This window comes from Atractosteus spatula, unplaced genomic scaffold (genome assembly GCF_055471065.1).
Source record: "Atractosteus spatula isolate fAtrSpa1 unplaced genomic scaffold, fAtrSpa1.hap1 Scaffold_65, whole genome shotgun sequence".
NCBI lineage: Eukaryota > Metazoa > Chordata > Actinopteri > Semionotiformes > Lepisosteidae > Atractosteus > Atractosteus spatula.
This window is the reverse complement of record NW_028296896.1, coordinates 865-24,646: the sequence shown is the minus strand read 5'-3', so window position 1 is coordinate 24,646 and position 23,782 is coordinate 865. Positions and strand designations below refer to the sequence as shown.

The 23,782-nt window shown below is 59.8% G+C and overlaps 11 non-coding genes and 2 pseudogenes across 11 annotated transcripts; all 13 read right to left on the bottom strand.

The window, feature by feature from the left end:
* Positions 1 to 465: 465 nt before the first annotated feature.
* On the bottom strand, positions 466 to 656 carry LOC148805840 (U2 spliceosomal RNA). The gene has a single exon (XR_016089901.1). It is a non-coding gene; the product is annotated as a U2 spliceosomal RNA (small nuclear RNA).
* Positions 657 to 1,443: 787 nt separating this feature from the next.
* LOC148805839 (U2 spliceosomal RNA) lies at positions 1,444 to 1,634 on the bottom strand. Its single transcript, XR_016089890.1, has one exon. It is a non-coding gene; the product is annotated as a U2 spliceosomal RNA (small nuclear RNA).
* Positions 1,635 to 2,419: 785 nt separating this feature from the next.
* On the bottom strand, positions 2,420 to 2,610 carry LOC148805838 (U2 spliceosomal RNA). The gene has a single exon (XR_016089879.1). It is a non-coding gene; the product is annotated as a U2 spliceosomal RNA (small nuclear RNA).
* Positions 2,611 to 3,401: 791 nt separating this feature from the next.
* On the bottom strand, positions 3,402 to 3,592 carry LOC148805837 (U2 spliceosomal RNA). Its single transcript, XR_016089868.1, has one exon. It is a non-coding gene; the product is annotated as a U2 spliceosomal RNA (small nuclear RNA).
* Positions 3,593 to 4,376: 784 nt separating this feature from the next.
* Positions 4,377 to 4,567, bottom strand: LOC148805836 (U2 spliceosomal RNA). Its single transcript, XR_016089857.1, has one exon. It is a non-coding gene; the product is annotated as a U2 spliceosomal RNA (small nuclear RNA).
* A 779-nt stretch (positions 4,568 to 5,346) lies between these two features.
* LOC148805835 (U2 spliceosomal RNA) lies at positions 5,347 to 5,537 on the bottom strand. The gene has a single exon (XR_016089962.1). It is a non-coding gene; the product is annotated as a U2 spliceosomal RNA (small nuclear RNA).
* A 790-nt stretch (positions 5,538 to 6,327) lies between these two features.
* LOC148805834 (U2 spliceosomal RNA) lies at positions 6,328 to 6,528 on the bottom strand (annotated as a pseudogene).
* A 5,834-nt stretch (positions 6,529 to 12,362) lies between these two features.
* LOC148805833 (U2 spliceosomal RNA) lies at positions 12,363 to 12,553 on the bottom strand. Its single transcript, XR_016089951.1, has one exon. It is a non-coding gene; the product is annotated as a U2 spliceosomal RNA (small nuclear RNA).
* A 777-nt stretch (positions 12,554 to 13,330) lies between these two features.
* LOC148805832 (U2 spliceosomal RNA) lies at positions 13,331 to 13,521 on the bottom strand. Its single transcript, XR_016089940.1, has one exon. It is a non-coding gene; the product is annotated as a U2 spliceosomal RNA (small nuclear RNA).
* A 793-nt stretch (positions 13,522 to 14,314) lies between these two features.
* LOC148805831 (U2 spliceosomal RNA) lies at positions 14,315 to 14,505 on the bottom strand. The gene has a single exon (XR_016089929.1). It is a non-coding gene; the product is annotated as a U2 spliceosomal RNA (small nuclear RNA).
* Positions 14,506 to 15,282: 777 nt separating this feature from the next.
* LOC148805830 (U2 spliceosomal RNA) lies at positions 15,283 to 15,489 on the bottom strand (annotated as a pseudogene).
* Positions 15,490 to 21,602: 6,113 nt separating this feature from the next.
* LOC148805829 (U2 spliceosomal RNA) lies at positions 21,603 to 21,793 on the bottom strand. Its single transcript, XR_016089851.1, has one exon. It is a non-coding gene; the product is annotated as a U2 spliceosomal RNA (small nuclear RNA).
* A 787-nt stretch (positions 21,794 to 22,580) lies between these two features.
* LOC148805828 (U2 spliceosomal RNA) lies at positions 22,581 to 22,770 on the bottom strand. Its single transcript, XR_016089913.1, has one exon. It is a non-coding gene; the product is annotated as a U2 spliceosomal RNA (small nuclear RNA).
* Positions 22,771 to 23,782: the final 1,012 nt, after the last annotated feature.

Sequence of the window (23,782 nt, the reverse complement as noted above, 5' to 3'; positions counted from 1 at the left end):
ACCTGCGGGCAGAGGCAAGGGGCAGCGCTCTCTCGGGAGGGACGGGGACACACACACACCTGCCTGCCTGCCGAAAAAAAGAAAGAAAAGGTGTATATACTAAGTTTTTTGGAGGGAAAACGGCCGGCTGTCGAAAGGGGCCCGCCTGCAAGGACGGGGACACACACACACACACACACACACACACACACACACACACACACAAGCCACGCCTGCCTCCCTGGAAAAAGGAGGAAAAAACTAAGTTTTTTGGAGGGAAAACGCACGGGAGCCGAAAAGGGGGCCGGCCTGCTTGCCGAGAGAGTCGAGGCGCGGGAAAGTGCACGGAGGGAGCACGGGAACGGGGAGGGGGAGAGAGAGAGACACAGAGACGCACAGATGGACGAGAGACGAGACCGGAGAGGAAGGAGCTCCGGTCCACCTCGCTTGCTTGCTAGCTACGTCTGTCTTTTCACCGCTGAGAGAAGGTAGTGCACCGTTCCCGGAGGCGCTGCAATACCGGGCCGATGCGTGGAGAGGACGGAGCAAGCTCCTGATCCAGCTCCCTGTTCCAAAAATCCGTTTAATATGTGGTCCCCCGATGGGGGACGTATCAGATATTAAACTGATAAGAACAGATACTACACTTGATCTTAGCCAAAAGGCCGAGAAGCGATGCCCGACGCCGGCCTTGGGCGGGCGCGCGGGCGTCCGGCTGGCGCGCAGCGGCGCAGGCCGACGCCTCTGGAGCCCGGTCCGCACGCGGCTGCCGGCCGCCCGGACTCCGCTCTCCCCCTCTCTTGCCTGCCTGCTTGCTCGCCTGCCTGCCCGCCAGTCCCGGGCGGGGGCCCTGCTCTTTGATCTCCTGTCAACGGCCCGACAACGACCGCAGCCGCGGGGGGCGCCAGCCGGCCGGCCTCCTTAGCTTAGGCCCCTCCCACCAGCAGCAGCCGTGCCGAGTGAGCTGCAAGCGAAAGCGGACCGTCGGCACCTGCGGGCAGAGGCAAGGGGCAGCGCTCTCTCGGGAGGGACGGGGACACACACACACCTGCCTGCCTGCCGAAAAAAAGAAAGAAAAGGTGTATATACTAAGTTTTTTGGAGGGAAAACGGCCGGCTGTCGAAAGGGGCCCGCCTGCAAGGACGGGGACACACACACACACACACACACACACACACACACACACACACACACACACACACAAGCCACGCCTGCCTCCCTGGAAAAAGGAGGAAAAAACTAAGTTTTTTGGAGGGAAAACGCACGGGAGCCGAAAAGGGGGCCGGCCTGCTTGCCGAGAGAGTCGAGGCGCGGGAAAGTGCACGGAGGGAGCACGGGAACGGGGAGGGGGAGAGAGAGAGACACAGAGACGCACAGATGGACGAGAGACGAGACCGGAGAGGAAGGAGCTCCGGTCCACCTCGCTTGCTTGCTAGCTACGTCTGTCTTTTCACCGCTGAGAGAAGGTAGTGCACCGTTCCCGGAGGCGCTGCAATACCGGGCCGATGCGTGGAGAGGACGGAGCAAGCTCCTGATCCAGCTCCCTGTTCCAAAAATCCGTTTAATATGTGGTCCCCCGATGGGGGACGTATCAGATATTAAACTGATAAGAACAGATACTACACTTGATCTTAGCCAAAAGGCCGAGAAGCGATGCCCGACGCCGGCCTTGGGCGGGCGCGCGGGCGTCCGGCTGGCGCGCAGCGGCGCAGGCCGACGCCTCTGGAGCCCGGTCCGCACGCGGCTGCCGGCCGCCCGGACTCCGCTCTCCCCCTCTCTTGCCTGCCTGCTTGCTCGCCTGCCTGCCCGCCAGTCCCGGGCGGGGGCCCTGCTCTTTGATCTCCTGTCAACGGCCCGACAACGACCGCAGCCGCGGGGGGCGCCAGCCGGCCGGCCTCCTTAGCTTAGGCCCCTCCCACCAGCAGCAGCCGTGCCGAGTGAGCTGCAAGCGAAAGCGGACCGTCGGCACCTGCGGGCAGAGGCAAGGGGCAGCGCTCTCTCGGGAGGGACGGGGACACACACACACCTGCCTGCCTGCCGAAAAAAAGAAAGAAAAGGTGTATATACTAAGTTTTTTGGAGGGAAAACGGCCGGCTGTCGAAAGGGGCCCGCCTGCAAGGACGGGGACACACACACACACACACACACACACACACACACACACACACACACACACACAAGCCACGCCTGCCTCCCTGGAAAAAGGAGGAAAAAACTAAGTTTTTTGGAGGGAAAACGCACGGGAGCCGAAAAGGGGGCCGGCCTGCTTGCCGAGAGAGTCGAGGCGCGGGAAAGTGCACGGAGGGAGCACGGGAACGGGGAGGGGGAGAGAGAGAGACACAGAGACGCACAGATGGACGAGAGACGAGACCGGAGAGGAAGGAGCTCCGGTCCACCTCGCTTGCTTGCTAGCTACGTCTGTCTTTTCACCGCTGAGAGAAGGTAGTGCACCGTTCCCGGAGGCGCTGCAATACCGGGCCGATGCGTGGAGAGGACGGAGCAAGCTCCTGATCCAGCTCCCTGTTCCAAAAATCCGTTTAATATGTGGTCCCCCGATGGGGGACGTATCAGATATTAAACTGATAAGAACAGATACTACACTTGATCTTAGCCAAAAGGCCGAGAAGCGATGCCCGACGCCGGCCTTGGGCGGGCGCGCGGGCGTCCGGCTGGCGCGCAGCGGCGCAGGCCGACGCCTCTGGAGCCCGGTCCGCACGCGGCTGCCGGCCGCCCGGACTCCGCTCTCCCCCTCTCTTGCCTGCCTGCTTGCTCGCCTGCCTGCCCGCCAGTCCCGGGCGGGGGCCCTGCTCTTTGATCTCCTGTCAACGGCCCGACAACGACCGCAGCCGCGGGGGGCGCCAGCCGGCCGGCCTCCTTAGCTTAGGCCCCTCCCACCAGCAGCAGCCGTGCCGAGTGAGCTGCAAGCGAAAGCGGACCGTCGGCACCTGCGGGCAGAGGCAAGGGGCAGCGCTCTCTCGGGAGGGACGGGGACACACACACACCTGCCTGCCTGCCGAAAAAAAGAAAGAAAAGGTGTATATACTAAGTTTTTTGGAGGGAAAACGGCCGGCTGTCGAAAGGGGCCCGCCTGCAAGGACGGGGACACACACACACACACACACACACACACACACACACACACACACACACACACACACACAAGCCACGCCTGCCTCCCTGGAAAAAGGAGGAAAAAACTAAGTTTTTTGGAGGGAAAACGCACGGGAGCCGAAAAGGGGGCCGGCCTGCTTGCCGAGAGAGTCGAGGCGCGGGAAAGTGCACGGAGGGAGCACGGGAACGGGGAGGGGGAGAGAGAGAGACACAGAGACGCACAGATGGACGAGAGACGAGACCGGAGAGGAAGGAGCTCCGGTCCACCTCGCTTGCTTGCTAGCTACGTCTGTCTTTTCACCGCTGAGAGAAGGTAGTGCACCGTTCCCGGAGGCGCTGCAATACCGGGCCGATGCGTGGAGAGGACGGAGCAAGCTCCTGATCCAGCTCCCTGTTCCAAAAATCCGTTTAATATGTGGTCCCCCGATGGGGGACGTATCAGATATTAAACTGATAAGAACAGATACTACACTTGATCTTAGCCAAAAGGCCGAGAAGCGATGCCCGACGCCGGCCTTGGGCGGGCGCGCGGGCGTCCGGCTGGCGCGCAGCGGCGCAGGCCGACGCCTCTGGAGCCCGGTCCGCACGCGGCTGCCGGCCGCCCGGACTCCGCTCTCCCCCTCTCTTGCCTGCCTGCTTGCTCGCCTGCCTGCCCGCCAGTCCCGGGCGGGGGCCCTGCTCTTTGATCTCCTGTCAACGGCCCGACAACGACCGCAGCCGCGGGGGGCGCCAGCCGGCCGGCCTCCTTAGCTTAGGCCCCTCCCACCAGCAGCAGCCGTGCCGAGTGAGCTGCAAGCGAAAGCGGACCGTCGGCACCTGCGGGCAGAGGCAAGGGGCAGCGCTCTCTCGGGAGGGACGGGGACACACACACACCTGCCTGCCTGCCGAAAAAAAGAAAGAAAAGGTGTATATACTAAGTTTTTTGGAGGGAAAACGGCCGGCTGTCGAAAGGGGCCCGCCTGCAAGGACGGGGACACACACACACACACACACACACACACACACACACACACACACACACACACAGCCACGCCTGCCTCCCTGGAAAAAGGAGGAAAAAACTAAGTTTTTTGGAGGGAAAACGCACGGGAGCCGAAAAGGGGGCCGGCCTGCTTGCCGAGAGAGTCGAGGCGCGGGAAAGTGCACGGAGGGAGCACGGGAACGGGGAGGGGGAGAGAGAGAGACACAGAGACGCACAGATGGACGAGAGACGAGACCGGAGAGGAAGGAGCTCCGGTCCACCTCGCTTGCTTGCTAGCTACGTCTGTCTTTTCACCGCTGAGAGAAGGTAGTGCACCGTTCCCGGAGGCGCTGCAATACCGGGCCGATGCGTGGAGAGGACGGAGCAAGCTCCTGATCCAGCTCCCTGTTCCAAAAATCCGTTTAATATGTGGTCCCCCGATGGGGGACGTATCAGATATTAAACTGATAAGAACAGATACTACACTTGATCTTAGCCAAAAGGCCGAGAAGCGATGCCCGACGCCGGCCTTGGGCGGGCGCGCGGGCGTCCGGCTGGCGCGCAGCGGCGCAGGCCGACGCCTCTGGAGCCCGGTCCGCACGCGGCTGCCGGCCGCCCGGACTCCGCTCTCCCCCTCTCTTGCCTGCCTGCTTGCTCGCCTGCCTGCCCGCCAGTCCCGGGCGGGGGCCCTGCTCTTTGATCTCCTGTCAACGGCCCGACAACGACCGCAGCCGCGGGGGGCGCCAGCCGGCCGGCCTCCTTAGCTTAGGCCCCTCCCACCAGCAGCAGCCGTGCCGAGTGAGCTGCAAGCGAAAGCGGACCGTCGGCACCTGCGGGCAGAGGCAAGGGGCAGCGCTCTCTCGGGAGGGACGGGGACACACACACACCTGCCTGCCTGCCGAAAAAAAGAAAGAAAAGGTGTATATACTAAGTTTTTTGGAGGGAAAACGGCCGGCTGTCGAAAGGGGCCCGCCTGCAAGGACGGGGACACACACACACACACACACACACACACACACACACACACACACACAAGCCACGCCTGCCTCCCTGGAAAAAGGAGGAAAAAACTAAGTTTTTTGGAGGGAAAACGCACGGGAGCCGAAAAGGGGGCCGGCCTGCTTGCCGAGAGAGTCGAGGCGCGGGAAAGTGCACGGAGGGAGCACGGGAACGGGGAGGGGGAGAGAGAGAGACACAGAGACGCACAGATGGACGAGAGACGAGACCGGAGAGGAAGGAGCTCCGGTCCACCTCGCTTGCTTGCTAGCTACGTCTGTCTTTTCACCGCTGAGAGAAGGTAGTGCACCGTTCCCGGAGGCGCTGCAATACCGGGCCGATGCGTGGAGAGGACGGAGCAAGCTCCTGATCCAGCTCCCTGTTCCAAAAATCCGTTTAATATGTGGTCCCCCGATGGGGGACGTATCAGATATTAAACTGATAAGAACAGATACTACACTTGATCTTAGCCAAAAGGCCGAGAAGCGATGCCCGACGCCGGCCTTGGGCGGGCGCGCGGGCGTCCGGCTGGCGCGCAGCGGCGCAGGCCGACGCCTCTGGAGCCCGGTCCGCACGCGGCTGCCGGCCGCCCGGACTCCGCTCTCCCCCTCTCTTGCCTGCCTGCTTGCTCGCCTGCCTGCCCGCCAGTCCCGGGCGGGGGCCCTGCTCTTTGATCTCCTGTCAACGGCCCGACAACGACCGCAGCCGCGGGGGGCGCCAGCCGGCCGGCCTCCTTAGCTTAGGCCCCTCCCACCAGCAGCAGCCGTGCCGAGTGAGCTGCAAGCGAAAGCGGACCGTCGGCACCTGCGGGCAGAGGCAAGGGGCAGCGCTCTCTCGGGAGGGACGGGGACACACACACACCTGCCTGCCTGCCGAAAAAAAGAAAGAAAAGGTGTATATACTAAGTTTTTTGGAGGGAAAACGGCCGGCTGTCGAAAGGGGCCCGCCTGCAAGGACGGGGACACACACACACACACACACACACACACACACACACACACACACACACACACACACACAGCCACGCCTGCCTCCCTGGAAAAAGGAGGAAAAAACTAAGTTTTTTGGAGGGAAAACGCACGGGAGCCGAAAAGGGGGCCGGCCTGCTTGCCGAGAGAGTCGAGGCGCGGGAAAGTGCACGGAGGGAGCACGGGAACGGGGAGGGGGAGAGAGAGAGACACAGAGACGCACAGATGGACGAGAGACGAGACCGGAGAGGAAGGAGCTCCGGTCCACCTCGCTTGCTTGCTAGCTACGTCTGTCTTTTCACCGCTGAGAGAAGGTAGTGCACCGTTCCCGGAGGCGCTGCAATACCGGGCCGATGCGTGGAGAGGACGGAGCAAGCTCCTGATCCAGCTCCCTGTTCCAAAAATCCGTTTAATATGTGGTCCCCCGATGGGGGACGTATCAGATATTAAACTGATAAGAACAGATTTTTTTTTTTTTTATGTTTTTATTAGAAAACAGTACAAAAAAGTGCTTAAATCTTTAAACTACCCACCACCTTTAACACCACGTGATCAAGTCCTTCCAGCGCTCCTTAGCCGCTGCGAATCCCCAGCGCTTGACGTCCCATTGGATCCGTCTTACCACGTCTCTTCTCACTTTCTGGAGGATGCCTGGGACTGGTGTCTCAATGTTGTGCCTGACCAGTTCCGTCCGCGCCTCCCACACGCAGAGCTTGATTAGGCTGATCAGTAACCAGAGGAGAAAGCGTACATTCCATCTTCTGGAACCGGGCACTCCTTTCATCACCAATGCTAGGGACAAGGGGAATTCCAAACCCACCTGCTTGAAAAGGTGTTGGCTGGACCTCCACACCTTCTGTGCAAACCCACACTCCCAGAAGACATGATGTACTGTTTCTTCTGCTGCGCAGCCTTGTCTCGGGCACTGGCTCTGTCTGGACAGGCCATGCGAATGCATGACCGCCCTGACCGTCATCCGACCCCATATACCGAGCCAGTTCAAGTCCTTTAGCTTGTTATCCAGGCCCTTAGGTTGGGCCTGCTGCCAGGTGTCCCTGGGCACACCCAGGATCGCTGGCCTGTCCTCCTCCATGACGGTACTATACAGGTCTCTGTGGCTCAGCGCAGTTGTACCGTCCCTCACCGCCGGGTGTGCCCGCAGCCACTGCACTGCGTGGCGGTAGTGCAGTGGGAGTCGCTCGGCCTTTGGAGTCGTGTTGCTCCAGACGGTCAGGTGTCGCATGTGAGCTGAGAGCCAGAGGCTCACGAAACGGCTGCACAGATGAGGCGGGTTGCTGTGCAAGACCACGCACAGGCTTGCCACAAAGGCGCAGTCCAGCTTTGTTGGGAGGTCCAAGATCCCCCTGCCCCCATCTTCGACGGGCCTGCACATGTCCTTCCTTCGGATGCGTTCGTACGAGTGCCCCCACACGAAAATGAAGACGGCTCGTGCGAGTTCCTTCCTTTTCCTCGCAGGTAGGGGGTATACTACTGCCAGGTGGAGCAGCAGGGGCAGGATTTCCACCTTCAACACCAGCGCCTTCCCGATCCATGTTAGGTGTCGTCGCTGCCAAAGGCCCAGCTTCTGGTTGACCTTTCGGAACCTGGCCTCCCAGTTCAAGCCCGAGGGGTCCGTGGTGTGAAAAAGGACCCCCAAGACTTTCACCGGGTCCGTCGTCCTTGTCAGTCCCCCGACGATCCGCGGTTCATTAGACCAGGCTCCAAACAGTTTCACCAGGCTCTTGGCGCGGTTCAGTTGGGCGCCGGTGCCTTTGGAGTACATCTCCACGATCTCTAGTACTCTCCCCAAGCTTCTTTCGGAGCTCAGGAAGAGGGTGATGTCGTCCGCGTAGGCGGCAATCTTGGCCTCCTGCCCACCTCCACCTGGCACCTGTATTCCTTTAACCATGGGGTCCTTCCGCAGCTGGTCAAGCAGGAGTTCGAGGTAAGTGACGTATAGCAGGGGTGACAGCGGACAGCCCTGTCGCACACCACATCTTACTGGGATACTCCTCCCTACTGCTCCGTTCACACATACCCGGGATTTCGCGCCGATGTATAGCGCCTTGATCCACCTGACAAACCCGTCAGGCAGACCCTTCCTCCGCAGGAGCGCCCACAGGATTCCATGGTGGACCCGGTCGAACGCCTTTGCCTGGTCCAGGCTCACCAGCATGAGCGGCAGGCCTCTATCTTCAACCCAGGCGATGGTGTCCCGGATCAGCTGCAGGTTCCAGCTGATCTTCCGGCCTGCCACGCCACATGTCTGATCCGCCCCGACCAGCTCCGGCATCACCGACCTCAGACGGCCGCCCAGCACCCTGGCCAAGATCTTATAGTCCGTGCACAGGAGCTGGATCGGCCTCCAATTGCTCAGGTCCGCCTTGTCTCCGCCTTTATGGATCAGCGAGATGACCCCGGTCCTCATGGAGAGGCCCAGATCTTCACTGTTCAGAGCCTCATTGAAGATCTGCACCAAGAAGGGCTCCAGATGACTCCAGAAGGTGGCGTAGAACTCTGTCGGTAGTCCATCAATGCCAGGGACAGTGCCCTTCTTCAATCCAAGCATTGCTTTTTTTCAGTTCTGCCCCTGACACTGGTCCGACCAGAGTGGAGGTGTCGTCCACCACCCTCTCCACACCTTCCAGGAGCTTCTCCCTGATGCTGGAGTCGATCTCCTTCTCCTGAAACAGAGACGTGTAGAAACCTGTGGCGCACTCTACCATCCCGGGTATGTCCGTGGCTGCAGTCCCGTCTTCGCGCTGGATGCTCTCGAAGAGACACCGCTCCTGCCGTCTCCTCACAGCGCCGAAGAACTGGGGCGAGCATCGTTCTTCCCCTTCTCTCCACACTCCTCGCAGTCTGAAAAGAAAGTCCTTCGCTCTCTGCAGCCACTGGTCTCTGAGCCGGCTCCTGACGCTAGCAATCTTTTCGCTGTCAAAAGCGCCCCCCTGGTTCAGCTGCTCGTACAGCGCCTCGAGTTCTTCTTGAAGGTGGGCACACTGGCGTTCCTCCAGACTCCGCCGGATCCAGCAGTAACGCTTGGTGACCGTCGCGAGAGTCTCCTTGCACGATTCCCACCAGTGCACCGAGGAGCTAAAGAGCTCCCTCCTCTTCTCAAAATCCCTCAACACTGACTCGATCTTCTTCCGATATCTCGCCTCCTGCAGAACTTGTCTGTTCAGCTTCCAGTACCCAGCCTGGAAGCCGGGGTCCTCAACACCGAAAGAGACCGACAGCAGCCGATGGTCCGAGAACCAGGTGGGGGTCACTTGCCTGCTCAGGACTTTCCACTTTACAGTAGAGAGGATGTAGTCCAAACGCCGGAAGATCCCTCTCCCGTTATCCCACGTGTGGTGTGCGACGTTTCGAAACCCGTCTTTAAGGCCGAAGTCTTCGATCAAGGACCTCAAGAGATGAACTCCCTGGCCGCGTGCGTCTCCCAGGTCGATGTTGAAATCGCCGCCCACGATCAGCTCCCTGTTGGTATACAGCAGGGGCTCCAGGTCTTTCAAGAAAGCACCCTGCTGTCGTCTGTCTGCTGGGGCGTACGCGCTGATTAACCTGATCCTTGTTTTCCTCCAGATCCCGTCCACCACCAGCAGACGTCCGGGGACTGCCGAGCTGACCGACTGGACGACGAAACCTGGCGAGCCACACAAGATGCCGACGCCGGTGGAGTTCACCCCTCCGACGCTCCACCACGAAGGACCCTTCCTCCACTCCCTCTGAAAGGTCCTCACGTCGTTGAGGTCCTTAAGGTGGACTTCCTGCAGGAAGACCACGTCCAGGTGCCTCTGAGACAGGTATCGAAAAACTGCCACTCTCTTGTCCTGCTTCCTCAAACCCCTCACGTTGACCGTTGCCGCCGCGAGGGTCATGGCGGGTCGTGCGGGTTAGCGTCACTCTCCATCTCCTCCCCGGGGCTTTGCTCGGGGGAGCCTGCTGTCCCTGCTATACTCCCTGAAGAGTCGTCGGTGGACATATATCCGACTTCACAGGGGCTGTCTTGGAGTCCTTGTTCGGGGGTGGGCGTGCCCGGCTGGCAGGTAAACAGCGGGCTGCCTTCCTCCGTCATGTCCTTCACCACCGAAAATGTGCCCATTGGTGTTGGTCCTGGCCCGGATCCCTGTCCAGCAGGGAGGGATTCTCCGTCCGTGTCGGACTCCGAGTCGCTCGAGGTAGTCAGGTACCCTGCCTCCTCCTCCATCCTCTCAGGGTCGGCTACCTCGGCTTGATCTTCCTCCACGTCTTCCCCCTCGACTGTCTTCTTCTTCTTCTCCTGAGTCTCCTGCCGCTGCTGTTTCTCTCCCACTCTCTTCTTCATTTTCTTCGCCCTCTTGCCCTGTAGGGGCACCACCTTCTCCTCCACTGCTGGTGGCGGAGGAGCCGGCGCTCCCCTCGCCCTTGCGCGGCGCCCCGCCTTCACCACAGATGCCCAGGTTCCCTCGTCGTCCTCAACCTCCCGTGACGTTCCCGGCTGTTCGTCCTCCCCCTGCCGCTCTTCTTCCACCGGTTTTTGCTGTCCTCCCTTTCCCTTCTTTCCTCCACCGGGGGCACTGCTGCTCTCCGGCCCGTCATCACCCTCACTGTCCTCTCCTGCCAGCCTTCCGCCCTCGTACACCACCCTGTTGAACTCCGCAGTTCTCTTCACGCACTGCCGGTATAGGTGCCCAGTGTTGCCGCACAGGGAGCACTCCTTAATGTCGCAGTTCCGTGTTGTGTGGGCCCGGGACTGGCACCGCCCACACTCCGTTGCCTGGCACGTCCCCTCTCTGTGTCCAAAACCCCGACACCTTCGACAGAAATCCGGCTGGTCATAATAATACAGGTACCCCCTACCTGAGCCGATGGCGAAGGTGCCTGGTGGGTGGGAGAAACCATCTCTAGATCGCATATCCTGACGCAGTTCGACCTCATAACGCCTTTTGCCGGTCCAGACCTTCCGGGTGTCCTGAATAACATAGGGCCCACTCCGCACCTCAACGTACCGACGAAGAAAAGCTGTAACATCGGTGTCAGTAATAAAGGGCTCAAACATATGCACCACCACCCACCGTTTGTTATCTCCCTTCAGGCCACCGCACTCGTACTCACGCATCTTCCCGTCCTCGATGGCTTGCTGACACTTCTTCACCGCCTGTCTGTAACTGCCAACATTCGCAAAGGTGACGTCCATGAACTTCTGTGCCCGGTTCCCCTGCACACATTTCAGCTCTGCAACGCTTACCCCCAACAGGTCAAACAAAATCTCGTCTTCTATTTCCTCTCTCCCAGGCATCTCCGTATCCTCCCTCCAGTTGAGACGGATGGTCCATCTCACGCTCGGCTCCTTCCCGGCCCTCCTCGGTTCCCCGGGATCCGCAGCCATCGTGGAGAGCAGCCTTTCGGCTGCAAGCAGCCCAAAACAACCAAAACCAAGGTACCGACGTCCAAAATCCAAGAAAACGTTGTCCAAAAGGCAATCCGGGTTCAAATCCAAAAAACAATCCAAAGGCGCAGTCCTGTAGTGTTGTCCTCGTTCGTCTCTCCCTCGACCTCTGATCTTCGCCAAAAGGCCGAGAAGCGATGCCCGACGCCGGCCTTGGGCGGGCGCGCGGGCGTCCGGCTGGCGCGCAGCGGCGCAGGCCGACGCCTCTGGAGCCCGGTCCGCACGCGGCTGCCGGCCGCCCGGACTCCGCTCTCCCCCTCTCTTGCCTGCCTGCTTGCTCGCCTGCCTGCCCGCCAGTCCCGGGCGGGGGCCCTGCTCTTTGATCTCCTGTCAACGGCCCGACAACGACCGCAGCCGCGGGGGGCGCCAGCCGGCCGGCCTCCTTAGCTTAGGCCCCTCCCACCAGCAGCAGCCGTGCCGAGTGAGCTGCAAGCGAAAGCGGACCGTCGGCACCTGCGGGCAGAGGCAAGGGGCAGCGCTCTCTCGGGAGGGACGGGGACACACACACACCTGCCTGCCTGCCGAAAAAAAGAAAGAAAAGGTGTATATACTAAGTTTTTTGGAGGGAAAACGGCCGGCTGTCGAAAGGGGCCCGCCTGCAAGGACGGGGACACACACACACACACACACACACACACACACACACACACACACAAGCCACGCCTGCCTCCCTGGAAAAAGGAGGAAAAAACTAAGTTTTTTGGAGGGAAAACGCACGGGAGCCGAAAAGGGGGCCGGCCTGCTTGCCGAGAGAGTCGAGGCGCGGGAAAGTGCACGGAGGGAGCACGGGAACGGGGAGGGGGAGAGAGAGAGACACAGAGACGCACAGATGGACGAGAGACGAGACCGGAGAGGAAGGAGCTCCGGTCCACCTCGCTTGCTTGCTAGCTACGTCTGTCTTTTCACCGCTGAGAGAAGGTAGTGCACCGTTCCCGGAGGCGCTGCAATACCGGGCCGATGCGTGGAGAGGACGGAGCAAGCTCCTGATCCAGCTCCCTGTTCCAAAAATCCGTTTAATATGTGGTCCCCCGATGGGGGACGTATCAGATATTAAACTGATAAGAACAGATACTACACTTGATCTTAGCCAAAAGGCCGAGAAGCGATGCCCGACGCCGGCCTTGGGCGGGCGCGCGGGCGTCCGGCTGGCGCGCAGCGGCGCAGGCCGACGCCTCTGGAGCCCGGTCCGCACGCGGCTGCCGGCCGCCCGGACTCCGCTCTCCCCCTCTCTTGCCTGCCTGCTTGCTCGCCTGCCTGCCCGCCAGTCCCGGGCGGGGGCCCTGCTCTTTGATCTCCTGTCAACGGCCCGACAACGACCGCAGCCGCGGGGGGCGCCAGCCGGCCGGCCTCCTTAGCTTAGGCCCCTCCCACCAGCAGCAGCCGTGCCGAGTGAGCTGCAAGCGAAAGCGGACCGTCGGCACCTGCGGGCAGAGGCAAGGGGCAGCGCTCTCTCGGGAGGGACGGGGACACACACACACCTGCCTGCCTGCCGAAAAAAAGAAAGAAAAGGTGTATATACTAAGTTTTTTGGAGGGAAAACGGCCGGCTGTCGAAAGGGGCCCGCCTGCAAGGACGGGGACACACACACACACACACACACACACACACACACACACACACACAAGCCACGCCTGCCTCCCTGGAAAAAGGAGGAAAAAACTAAGTTTTTTGGAGGGAAAACGCACGGGAGCCGAAAAGGGGGCCGGCCTGCTTGCCGAGAGAGTCGAGGCGCGGGAAAGTGCACGGAGGGAGCACGGGAACGGGGAGGGGGAGAGAGAGAGACACAGAGACGCACAGATGGACGAGAGACGAGACCGGAGAGGAAGGAGCTCCGGTCCACCTCGCTTGCTTGCTAGCTACGTCTGTCTTTTCACCGCTGAGAGAAGGTAGTGCACCGTTCCCGGAGGCGCTGCAATACCGGGCCGATGCGTGGAGAGGACGGAGCAAGCTCCTGATCCAGCTCCCTGTTCCAAAAATCCGTTTAATATGTGGTCCCCCGATGGGGGACGTATCAGATATTAAACTGATAAGAACAGATACTACACTTGATCTTAGCCAAAAGGCCGAGAAGCGATGCCCGACGCCGGCCTTGGGCGGGCGCGCGGGCGTCCGGCTGGCGCGCAGCGGCGCAGGCCGACGCCTCTGGAGCCCGGTCCGCACGCGGCTGCCGGCCGCCCGGACTCCGCTCTCCCCCTCTCTTGCCTGCCTGCTTGCTCGCCTGCCTGCCCGCCAGTCCCGGGCGGGGGCCCTGCTCTTTGATCTCCTGTCAACGGCCCGACAACGACCGCAGCCGCGGGGGGCGCCAGCCGGCCGGCCTCCTTAGCTTAGGCCCCTCCCACCAGCAGCAGCCGTGCCGAGTGAGCTGCAAGCGAAAGCGGACCGTCGGCACCTGCGGGCAGAGGCAAGGGGCAGCGCTCTCTCGGGAGGGACGGGGACACACACACACCTGCCTGCCTGCCGAAAAAAAGAAAGAAAAGGTGTATATACTAAGTTTTTTGGAGGGAAAACGGCCGGCTGTCGAAAGGGGCCCGCCTGCAAGGACGGGGACACACACACACACACACACACACACACACACACACACACACACACACACACACACACACAAGCCACGCCTGCCTCCCTGGAAAAAGGAGGAAAAAACTAAGTTTTTTGGAGGGAAAACGCACGGGAGCCGAAAAGGGGGCCGGCCTGCTTGCCGAGAGAGTCGAGGCGCGGGAAAGTGCACGGAGGGAGCACGGGAACGGGGAGGGGGAGAGAGAGAGACACAGAGACGCACAGATGGACGAGAGACGAGACCGGAGAGGAAGGAGCTCCGGTCCACCTCGCTTGCTTGCTAGCTACGTCTGTCTTTTCACCGCTGAGAGAAGGTAGTGCACCGTTCCCGGAGGCGCTGCAATACCGGGCCGATGCGTGGAGAGGACGGAGCAAGCTCCTGATCCAGCTCCCTGTTCCAAAAATCCGTTTAATATGTGGTCCCCCGATGGGGGACGTATCAGATATTAAACTGATAAGAACAGATACTACACTTGATCTTAGCCAAAAGGCCGAGAAGCGATGCCCGACGCCGGCCTTGGGCGGGCGCGCGGGCGTCCGGCTGGCGCGCAGCGGCGCAGGCCGACGCCTCTGGAGCCCGGTCCGCACGCGGCTGCCGGCCGCCCGGACTCCGCTCTCCCCCTCTCTTGCCTGCCTGCTTGCTCGCCTGCCTGCCCGCCAGTCCCGGGCGGGGGCCCTGCTCTTTGATCTCCTGTCAACGGCCCGACAACGACCGCAGCCGCGGGGGGCGCCAGCCGGCCGGCCTCCTTAGCTTAGGCCCCTCCCACCAGCAGCAGCCGTGCCGAGTGAGCTGCAAGCGAAAGCGGACCGTCGGCACCTGCGGGCAGAGGCAAGGGGCAGCGCTCTCTCGGGAGGGACGGGGACACACACACACCTGCCTGCCTGCCGAAAAAAAGAAAGAAAAGGTGTATATACTAAGTTTTTTGGAGGGAAAACGGCCGGCTGTCGAAAGGGGCCCGCCTGCAAGGACGGGGACACACACACACACACACACACACACACACACACACACACACACAAGCCACGCCTGCCTCCCTGGAAAAAGGAGGAAAAAACTAAGTTTTTTGGAGGGAAAACGCACGGGAGCCGAAAAGGGGGCCGGCCTGCTTGCCGAGAGAGTCGAGGCGCGGGAAAGTGCACGGAGGGAGCACGGGAACGGGGAGGGGGAGAGAGAGAGACACAGAGACGCACAGATGGACGAGAGACGAGACCGGAGAGGAAGGAGCTCCGGTCCACCTCGCTTGCTTGCTAGCTACGTCTGTCTTTTCACCGCTGAGAGAAGGTAGTGCACCGTTCCCGGAGGCGCTGCAATACCGGGCCGATGCGTGGAGAGGACGGAGCAAGCTCCTGATCCAGCTCCCTGTTCCAAAAATCCGTTTAATATGTGGTCCCCCGATGGGGGACGTATCAGATATTAAACTGATAAGAACAGATTTTTTTTTTTTTTTTTTTTTTTTTTTTTTTTTTTTTTTGGGTTAAAAAACAATCACACATCACCCATAACTACCCAGACACTACCACCCTACACAAAAAAAAAAAAAAAAAACACTAACGTCCCGTGCACAGGTCCTTCCAACGCTCTTTCGCCGCATCAAAGCCCCATTTCAAAATGTCCCATCGCACTCTCCTCGTTATTTCTTCTTCCAGTCTTCTTCGAATCCCCGAAGCCGGCTTTTCCACTCCATGCTTTATCAAGTCGGTTCGAGCGTCCCACAGAAAGGCCTTGACTAAGCTGATTAGAAGCCACAGGAGAAATGTCCGGTTCCAGGCTCTCACTCCCGGTAGTCCTTTCACGATGACTGCTCTTGTTACAGGAGAATCGGGGCTTACCTGGGTGAAAAGGGTCCTGCACGAACTCCAGACTCTCTGGGCAAACCCACACTCCCAAAAGACATGACTCACCGTTTCCTCCCTCGCACAGCCGTGTCGCGGGCACAGGCTCTGCTGTGATAGCCCGTGTGCATGCATCACTGCCCTGACTGTCATACGACCCCATACGCCGAGCCAGTTCAAGTCCTTAAGTTTATTGTCCAGACCTTTCGGCTGCACCTGCTGCCAGATGGTACTGGACACACCCGGGATCGCTGGTCTCTCTGTCGTCATCACCATCTTGTAGCTCAACCTATGGTTCAGGGAGCACAGTCCTTCCTTCACCTCCGGATGTGCCCGCAGCCACCGCACCGCATGGCGGTAGTGCAATGGCAGCCGCTCGGCTTTAGGGGTCGTGTTGGACCAGACAGTCAGGTGTCGCATGCTCGCCGCGAGCCAAAGGCTCACAAACCGACCGCACACATGGGGTGGGTTCCCGTGCAGGACCGTACAGAGGCTCGCCACGAAGGCACAGTCCAACTTCGTCGGGAAATCAAGGATCCCTCGCCCCCCGTCAGCCAGGGGCCGGTACATGTCGGTTCTCTTGATCCGTTCATACGTATGTCCCCAGACAAACCTGAAAATAGCCCTCACCAGTTCTTTCCTCCGCCTGATAGGTAGGGGGTACACTACCGCCAGGTGGAGTAGCAGAGGCAGGATCTCCGACTTCAGCACCAGCGCTTTCCCAATCCAGGTTAAAGATCGTGATTGCCAAAGGCCTAGCTTCCGGTTGGTCTTCCGGAACCTGGCCTCCCAGTTGAGACTCCCGGGGTCCACGGTGTGGAAACTGACCCCCAAGATCTTCACCGGTCCATCCGTCAGTGTCAACCCACCAAAGTCTCTCGGTGCGCTCGGCCAGGTCCCAAATACCTTCACTAGGCTTTTGGCCCTGTTCAGTCGAGCGCCGGTGCCCTTGGAGAAATCCTCCACGATGCTGAGAGCTCTCCCCAAGCCCCTCTCAGAGCCCAGGAAGAGCGTGACGTCGTCAGCATACGCGGCGATCTTCGCCACCTGCCCACCTCCACCTGGCACTGGGATCCCGTCCACCTCCGGGTCTCTCCTCAGCCGGTCTAGGAGGAGCTCTATAAAGACAACATACAACAAGGGCGAGAGGGGACAGCCCTGTCGCACACCACACCGCACTGGAATACGTTCACCTAGGGCTCCGTTGACACATACCCGGGATGTCACGCCGTTGTAAAGGGTCTGAATCCAGCCGACAAACTGGTCCGGCAGACCCTTCCTCTTCATGAGTGCCCACAGAATTCCGTGATGAACCCGGTCAAAGGCCTTGGTCTGGTCCAGGCTCACCAGCAGGAGTGGCAGGCCTCTATCCTCCACCCACGCGATGACGTCACGGATCAGCTGCAGGGTCCAGCTGATCTTGCGTCCTGCCACCCCACACGTCTGGTCAGCCTTCACCAAGACCGGCATCACTGCTCTCAGGCGGCCGCCCAGCACCCTGGCCAAGAGCTTGTAGTCGGTACACAGGAGCTGGATCGGCCGCCAGTTGCCCAGGTCTGTCTTGTCGCCTCCCTTGTGAATCAGAGAGATGATGCCGATCTTCATAGTAGGCCCGAGTCCATCACGGTCCAACACCTCGTTGAACACCTGCACCAGGAACGGCTCCAGGTGGTCCCAGAAGGCGAGGTAGAAATCCGTCGGCAGGCCGTCGATGCCAGGGACAGTGCCCTTCCTCATACCCAGCAAGGCAGATCTGATCTCTGCCCCTGACACTGCCCCGCATAATGCAGCGGGGTCGCCTACCGTCTTCTCCACCCCGCCCAGGATCCCATTCCTGATGCTGGGGTCGGTCTCCTTCTCGTCAAACAAGGCGTTGTAGTACTCCGTGGCACACTCCAACATCCCGGGTATGTCAGTGACTACAGACCCGTCCGCCCTCCGGACGCCTTCAAAGAGGCTGCGTTCTTGCTGCCTCCTCACGGCGCCGAAGAACTGGGCTGAGCAGCTTTCATCGCTTTCCCTCCAGACTCCCCGCAATCTGAAAAGAAAATCTCTGGCCCACTGCAGCCACTTACCCCTAAGCAGGCTCCTGATCTGAGTGACCCGCTCGCCATTGAAGGTGCCCCCCTGGTTCAATTGTGCGTAGAGTACCTCCAGCTCTTCCTGGAGCTTAGTGCACTGATGTTCGTCCAAGCTTCGGCGGATCTTACAGTACCTCTTTGTCACGACCGAGATGGTACGCTTGCAGGACTCCCACCAGTACACTGCCGAGCTGAAGGACTTCCTCCTCTCCTCGTAGTCCCGTAGCACTGTAATGATCTTCCTCCGATATCTCGCCTCCTGTAGAACTTGTCTATTCAGCTTCCAGTAACCTGCCTGGAAGCGGGGGTCCTCGACACCGAAGGAGACCATTAACACACAATGATCTGAAAACCAGGTGGGGGTCACTTGCCTGCTCAGGGTTGCCCAGTTTGCTGTGGTGAACACGTAATCCAGGCGCCTGAAGATTCCCCTTCCGTTGTCCCAAGTGTGGTGTGCGACGTCGCGGAACCCGTCCCTCAGGCCAAACCCCGTGATCAAGGACTGAAGTAAGTGGACGCCCTCGCCGTGTGCGTCCCCCAAGTCGATGTTGAAGTCTCCACCAATGATCAGCTCCCTATTTGTGTACAACAGGGGCTCCAGATCTCTCAGGAAGGCCCCCTGCTGCCGCCTGTCTGCCGGGGCGTATACTGCAAGCAGTCTGGTCTTAACTCCTCTCCGAGTCCCGTCAACCACCAGCAGACGGCCGGGGACCACAGAGCTGACCACCTGGGCGGAGAAAACTGGGGAACCGCACACGATGCCCACGCCGGAGGAGTTTACCCCCCCGACGCTCCACCACGAGGGTCCCTGCGTCCACTCCTTCTGGAAAAGCTGCACATCCTCCTGGTCCTTCAGATGGGCCTCCTGCACAAAACAAATGTCAAACCGTCTTCGGGACAGGTCTCGGAAAACACCAACCCGCTTTACCTGGTTCCGCAATCCCCTCACGTTAGCTGTGGCTACCGTGAAGGTCATTACGGCTCTGGGTTGCTGTCACTCTCCATTTCCCCACCAGGGCTAGAGCTAGACAGGTGCTCCACCCCTGTTATGCTTCCCAAGCTCTCGCTGTCCGAGTCACCCATAAGGGTGACCGCTGGGACCGGGCTCACGCCTGGGCCCACGCAAAAGCTCGGGTCGGGGTCGGGGTCGGGTCTCAGGCTCGTGTCATAAACAGGCCCAGGGTCTAAATCAGGCCCGGGGTCAGGATCAAGGCCGGTGTCCAGGACAAGGCCGGGCGTGCTGGCCTGGTAGATCGTCATCGGGCTCCCCTCATCCCCAGTAGCTTGTAGGGCCGGGAGTGAACTCCAAGCCACTTTCCCGGCACCCTGCCCCGGGGGGAGGGTACCTGCGCTGCTCTCTGGCTCCTGGTCACTCTGAACCGGCTCCGGCTCAACCTCCGCTTCCATCTCCTCCTGGTCCTCCACAAACTCCTGGTCCACCACCACCTCCGGCCGGCGGCCCCCGGACCTCTTCTTCTTCTTGTCCTCCGATTCCGTCTGTCCCTTACCAGCCTGTGCCCGTTTCCTGGATCGTCCCATCGTCACGGCTGCCCGATACGCCATCCCCTCCTCATCTGCCGGCTCTGGAGCTGCAGATGTCCCAGCTTCTGCCCGGGCAGGTCCTTCCTTCACAATGTCCGCCCAGCTCCCTCTAACGGGTGCAACGTCCCGCGATGGTCCTTCCTGCGGGTCGTCCTCTGTCTCCTGTCTCCGTGCCTTCCCTTTCCCCTTCCGCCTCGGCCTCCCCACCGTCTGCCACTCGTTCTCTTCCACCCCTTTCCCAGGGGCTCCTCTGGCTTCAGCCTGGCCGTCCTCTCCACCGTCTCCCGCTTCGCTGTCCTCTGCCCCGCTCTCCCCTGCTGCCAGGCCTTCACCTTCATAGAAATCCTTGTTAAAATCGGCATTCCTGCGACGGCAGTCACGGTACAAATGCCCAGTGACGCCACACAGCGAGCATTCTTTAATTGGGCAATACCGTGTCTCGTGGCCCCGCTTGTTGCACTTCCTGCATTCCGTCACCTTACAATCGGCCTCCCGGTGCCCATACTCCCGACACTTACGACAAAAGACCGGCTGATTCCCGTAGTACAGGTACCCCCTACCTGTTCCGATTGCAAAGGTGGCAGGCGGGTGGGCGAATCCTCCCGGGGATCTGGGGTCCTTCCGAAGCTCGACGCGATATTGCCTCTTCCCCGTCCAAACCCGACGTCGATCTATAATGAGCTTCGGTGGCTCCAGGACCTCCACATAGCGACGGAGGAAGGTGGTGACATCACAGTCCGGCATAAAGGGATCGAACATGTGGAGGATCACCATCCTCTCGTTATCACTCTGCAACCCCACACACGTATAGTTCTCCAGCTTACCATCCCTTTGGGCTGCAATTACCTGCTCCGTAGCATGGTGATGCCCCTTTTCCGTCACAAAAGAAAGATCCATGAACCGTAGCACCCGATTCCCCTGTAAACATTTAATCTCCGTGACTTCTAAATGCAAGACACCAAACAGTACCTCTTCCTCGAAGGCATCCCTTCCCGGCATCTCCCCATCCGCCTTCCAAATGAAGCGGATGGTCTTGCGAATGTTGGGACCCTCCTCCGCCTTCCTCGCTGCCCCAGGGTCCGCAGCCATCGCAACGCAGCCTTTTCGGCTGCCGAAGCAGCCTACTCACCAAAGCCGGGGTCCAAAAACGTCCAATCCAAATCGAAATCCAACCGCAATCCGAAACGCAATCCAAACGAAATCCAAACGAAATCCGAGGTCCAAAATCCAGGCAATCCAATAGCGCAGTCCTCTCCGGCAGTCTCTCCTCCGGTGTTCTCTTCCACGGTCTTCTGGTGTTCCCTTGGCCGCGGTCAAGCCACGTACCAAGATCGCAGCCAAAAGGCCGAGAAGCGATGCCCGACGCCGGCCTTGGGCGGGCGCGCGGGCGTCCGGCTGGCGCGCAGCGGCGCAGGCCGACGCCTCTGGAGCCCGGTCCGCACGCGGCTGCCGGCCGCCCGGACTCCGCTCTCCCCCTCTCTTGCCTGCCTGCTTGCTCGCCTGCCTGCCCGCCAGTCCCGGGCGGGGGCCCTGCTCTTTGATCTCCTGTCAACGGCCCGACAACGACCGCAGCCGCGGGGGGCGCCAGCCGGCCGGCCTCCTTAGCTTAGGCCCCTCCCACCAGCAGCAGCCGTGCCGAGTGAGCTGCAAGCGAAAGCGGACCGTCGGCACCTGCGGGCAGAGGCAAGGGGCAGCGCTCTCTCGGGAGGGACGGGGACACACACACACCTGCCTGCCTGCCGAAAAAAAGAAAGAAAAGGTGTATATACTAAGTTTTTTGGAGGGAAAACGGCCGGCTGTCGAAAGGGGCCCGCCTGCAAGGACGGGGACACACACACACACACACACACACACACACACACACACACACACACACACACACAAGCCACGCCTGCCTCCCTGGAAAAAGGAGGAAAAAACTAAGTTTTTTGGAGGGAAAACGCACGGGAGCCGAAAAGGGGGCCGGCCTGCTTGCCGAGAGAGTCGAGGCGCGGGAAAGTGCACGGAGGGAGCACGGGAACGGGGAGGGGGAGAGAGAGAGACACAGAGACGCACAGATGGACGAGAGACGAGACCGGAGAGGAAGGAGCTCCGGTCCACCTCGCTTGCTTGCTAGCTACGTCTGTCTTTTCACCGCTGAGAGAAGGTAGTGCACCGTTCCCGGAGGCGCTGCAATACCGGGCCGATGCGTGGAGAGGACGGAGCAAGCTCCTGATCCAGCTCCCTGTTCCAAAAATCCGTTTAATATGTGGTCCCCCGATGGGGGACGTATCAGATATTAAACTGATAAGAACAGATACTACACTTGATCTTAGCCAAAAGGCCGAGAAGCGATGCCCGACGCCGGCCTTGGGCGGGCGCGCGGGCGTCCGGCTGGCGCGCAGCGGCGCAGGCCGACGCCTCTGGAGCCCGGTCCGCACGCGGCTGCCGGCCGCCCGGACTCCGCTCTCCCCCTCTCTTGCCTGCCTGCTTGCTCGCCTGCCTGCCCGCCAGTCCCGGGCGGGGGCCCTGCTCTTTGATCTCCTGTCAACGGCCCGACAACGACCGCAGCCGCGGGGGGCGCCAGCCGGCCGGCCTCCTTAGCTTAGGCCCCTCCCACCAGCAGCAGCCGTGCCGAGTGAGCTGCAAGCGAAAGCGGACCGTCGGCACCTGCGGGCAGAGGCAAGGGGCAGCGCTCTCTCGGGAGGGACGGGGACACACACACACCTGCCTGCCTGCCGAAAAAAAGAAAGAAAAGGTGTATATACTAAGTTTTTTGGAGGGAAAACGGCCGGCTGTCGAAAGGGGCCCGCCTGCAAGGACGGGGACACACACACACACACACACACACACACACACACACACACACACACACACACACAAGCCACGCCTGCCTCCCTGGAAAAAGGAGGAAAAAACTAAGTTTTTTGGAGGGAAAACGCACGGGAGCCGAAAAGGGGGCCGGCCTGCTTGCCGAGAGAGTCGAGGCGCGGGAAAGTGCACGGAGGGAGCACGGGAACGGGGAGGGGGAGAGAGAGAGACACAGAGACGCACAGATGGACGAGAGACGAGACCGGAGAGGAAGGAGCTCCGGTCCACCTCGCTTGCTTGCTAGCTACGTCTGTCTTTTCACCGCTGAGAGAAGGTAGTGCACCGTTCCCGGAGGCGCTGCAATACCGGGCCGATGCGTGGAGAGGACGGAGCAAGCTCCTGATCCAGCTCCCTGTTCCAAAAATCCGTTTAATATGTGGTCCCCCGATGGGGGACGTATCAGATATTAAACTGATAAGAACAGATTTTTTTTATGTTTTTATTACAAAAATAACAAACTACAACACACCAAGGTAAGACAACAACAACATTTCCACCATTCAAACAAAAAGAACAAATCAGCCCCCCCTTGGAACAATAGCAACACCCCATATGATATTACACTCCACAGTCAAGATCAAAAATCAGAAAGCCACAAAGTATAAATAAGACAATATTCATATGAGTTCAAACAGAAACCCTCCAAAACACAGTCACCGAAAATATTTACACAAATTCCTTACATTACCATAATCCCGCCCAGTATGCAAAATTAATCCCTCCTCCATCCCCAACATTTCCATTATTATTATAAAACCAAGAAATACAGAAACAAAACCATACACAGAAAAACAATTCAACACCCCAAAGAAATTAACCCCTTCCACCTTTCTTTTGCCGCTGCAAAACCCCACCTCAGGATGTCCCACCGGACACGTCTGCTGACATCGTTTTTGACTTTACAAATTACCGACACGGCTGTAACACTACCGCCGTGCTCCACCCGCTCCTTCCTAGCTGCCCATATATAAAACTTAACTAAACTTAGTATAAACCATAACAAAAATTCTTTGTTCCATTTCCTCGCTCCCTTTATTCCTCGAATCACCACCCGGCTCGTTAAAACAAAATCAAGGGCGACTTTCTGCAAGAGCTCCTCGCAGTGACCCCACACCCTTTGGGCGAAAACACAACCCCAGAATACATGTAGTAGGGTCTCCACCTCAGAACAGTCGGGATGCGGGCACTTGTCCTGCCTGGACAATCCATGCCTGTGGAGCGTGTCCCTCACGGGCAACCTGTTCCAGAGCAACCGCCAGTTGAGGTCCTTGAGTCTGTGTTCTAGACCCACCGGCTGGATCTGCCTCCACTCCTCCTCCGACACCCCCACGACCGCAGGTTCCCCCTTCTCCATAATAACCCTATACATTTGCCTATGGTCCGTTGAACCCAAGCCCTTCCTGAACTCCGGATGTTTCTGGAGCCACACCACAGCATGCCTATAATGCCAAGGCAGCTTTTGTGCCTTCGGCGT